The sequence below is a fragment of the Mus pahari genome, chromosome 12 (genome assembly GCF_900095145.1).
Source record: "Mus pahari chromosome 12, PAHARI_EIJ_v1.1, whole genome shotgun sequence".
NCBI classification, from domain to species: Eukaryota; Metazoa; Chordata; class Mammalia; order Rodentia; family Muridae; genus Mus; species Mus pahari.
The window spans coordinates 46,922,973-46,925,914 of NC_034601.1; the positions used below are offsets into that span (position 1 = coordinate 46,922,973).

A 2,942-nucleotide genomic window follows, 5' to 3' on the forward strand; every position below is an offset into this window, starting at 1 on the left:
GAAGGAAGGAAGGAAGGAAGAGAAAACTGCCTTCTCTATTTTTGCCCCATCTCATTCTTTCATTTTCCCTATATTCAGCTCCTTCTTCCTTCTATTCTTCATAATTTTGCTTTATTTCTTCTTAGTAGTAGATGATTATTAATCTTTCTCCACCCTTTATTTGGGTAAGAATAGAAACCAGAATCTGTATTTTATGGCCCCATTGTTCTTCCTGACAGTCTCCTGAAAGATTTCAAACATGCATTAACCATGGTTCCTTTTTTGTATTGCAACTTAGCTGTTCCACTCCCATGGCTGCTGGACATGGCCTTGGATGCTATTCTAGGATCTTGACATTTGACAATAACCATCCTCATCAAAGACAGCACTTAGAGTCATAGCCATTTTATTTTAAAGGTAATTTTGGATGTATAGATATTACACAACCAAAAGTGTTTTACATCACTTTTTAAAAGTTTAGTAGTTCTTTGTGAATTGAAGATCATGTAGCCCAATCCCACACTTTTCCTCTTCCCCCCCTCATACCATCTTTCTACTTTTTAAATGTCTGCCCAACAAATAAAGTGCTAATGAGTCACAGTATGTCCCATAGTATATCCTCTTTCCATGTTTTTTTTTTTTTTGCTTGTTTGTTTTGTTTGGCTTACAGATATTCATTGCAATGGATTCTTGGTTGGGTACAAAGCCCCTGGCTTATGCACAACTATCAATACAGAAACCTCTCTGGAACCCCTGGAAGATATCCTGTTGTTGCCCTTTGTCATGGAGATCCTGTAGTCCTAGTTCTGTAGGACCAGCCCCTTCATACACTCCAGCAGTTCATTCGTGGGATAGATGTATCAGTGGGCCAATTCAAAGTCCTGGATCTGGAAATAAGGGGAATCTGGACTTACAGCATTGGTTTGAGGTCACCTTAGGCATGGTCTACCCCCATAACACAAAGGCCTATGCAGTAGGCACTGAGGGTAGTTTCAGCTCTCTCTTTTTTCAGAAAATATTAGGGTACTAGTCATTCAGATGTTCATAAGTCAGAACACTGAGCATAGCCTTTCTTCCCCCTGCCACCTACTGATTCCCAAATGACACAACAGCCACACCTGCAATGCCTCTAGGGACTTTCTGTTTTAGATCATTTCAAAAATTCATATATGTGTAGTATGTACCTTCATCACATTCACCTTCACTTCCTTACTCTACTGCCCCTCCTATAGACCATGCTCACCTGTTCATATTCTCTTTTATTCCTTTATATTCTACTGAGTCCAGTAAACGCTCCCAAAATGTGAATGGTTTTGGGTTCAATCCCTATGGCATAGGCCATCAGAGGTCACCCCTGCAAAGAAAAGTGACTCCTCCTCCCTCAGCAGCCACTGATTGTCAATGTAGGAGAGCAGATGTCCTCGGAGAAATGACAACATGATTTTTAACTTGTTGTAGTCATAATTTTATAGTGAATGATCATTCCAAAACAGGTACAGGGAACATTCTACATGACGAATGATCATTCCAAAACAGGTACAGGGAACATTCTACATGACGTGGAGATATTTTGCTGGCTTGTTGCTGTTTTGTTCGTTTGGAACGAGCATCTTCAAGGTTTCTGAAATATAATTTGGGCGCCCATACGGAGACAGTTCTGAGAAATAGTGAATCTGTGCTCATAGAAGTTTTAATGTAGGAACAGGTGCCATGAAGGGTGGCAGGGCATGGTTAGCCTGATTGTGAGACACACGCAGTCAGAGGTTTTCATGACTAATGATTCTTATTAAAAAGCCACTGGGAACGTGGTCAGTCCTGTTGACCAAGCAAAGGTCTCTGCCTCAACAACCTTGATTCTGTGGAATAACTATGGTTTCAAGTATAGTTTTATTAGTTTCAAGAGAGCTAACATCACACACTAGAAAAAAATCTCCCTAACCCATCTTTGCTTTTTTTTTTTTAAAGGCTGGTCACATTCTCCTACAGGCTTTGTCTAAACACATTGCAGATTCCTTTAGAAAGTAAGTTACAACCTAGTTTTCAGTGCTGTATGCCCCGACCTCATCTGACACACACTAGGCTGACAGTTTGAGAGCCCATTCACAAAACAGCATGGGGAAGCACAGGCCTCTCAGAGCCCCAGTGCACTTCTCAATGTGGCAAATTGCAATCCACAGGCGATGACAGCATCTCAAGAGAAGCTGTCCATTGTGAGACTCGGGAGAGAAAAATCAAGAGCTTCACAATGTAGAATCCTTTTATTTTTGTCCTTGACAGTAAAAAAAAATCTATAATGAGTGTTTCTGCAGTCATTGCTAAGATATTAAAAGACCTTTGGGGCATTATAATGGCATCTTGATTTTAGAAACTCTTGGGAAGTTATATTTCTCGGAGTTTTACACTGCATAGTTTTAATAGTTGTCATTTGTAGAGGCTATGTCATGACAAGCGGGTGGACTGGTGAAATGTCTTGTCTAGTAGATATACCTTAGCTATGTTGTGACAACCAGGGGCAATGGTGGAATGGCTTGTCTACTAGATATAGCTTATAAACAAAAAGCTCCTGAAAATGACATAGCAGATGAATTAAAGCCTCACAGATGACATTGGAGAGAAAACAGGGTGGCATTTCTTTATAACTGAGAAAAAAAATACCAAAAAGAAAGCCCCAAATGAGAAGAAGAGAGGGTTAGAAATATAGGTGACATTTGTAAGCAATTTGTGACATGTAAGGTATAATTTTCCTACCAAAACTTATGGAGATGTCTAAAACCACTTGTACAATACCCAAAGAAATATTCAAAGAACTCACAGTGTAGGCATAGTTCTACTGAAAGAGCTTCTCAAGTGATGTTTGTCAATTTACTTTCTGTCTTGTGACTGGGAAAGAGTATAGTGTGATTGTGACAGCTGAAGAACAGATATGATAGATAAGTTCAATCAGGACTTTTACTTTACAGACT

At 39.6% G+C, this 2,942-nt stretch overlaps 1 non-coding gene across 1 annotated transcript; it reads right to left on the reverse strand.

Annotated features, from left to right (window-relative positions):
- Nucleotides 1–993: 993 nt before the first annotated feature.
- On the reverse strand, nucleotides 994–1,119 carry LOC115065139. The gene has a single exon (XR_003844941.1). It is a non-coding gene; the product is annotated as a small nucleolar RNA SNORA17 (small nucleolar RNA).
- Between the last annotated feature and the right edge of the window lie 1,823 nt (nucleotides 1,120–2,942).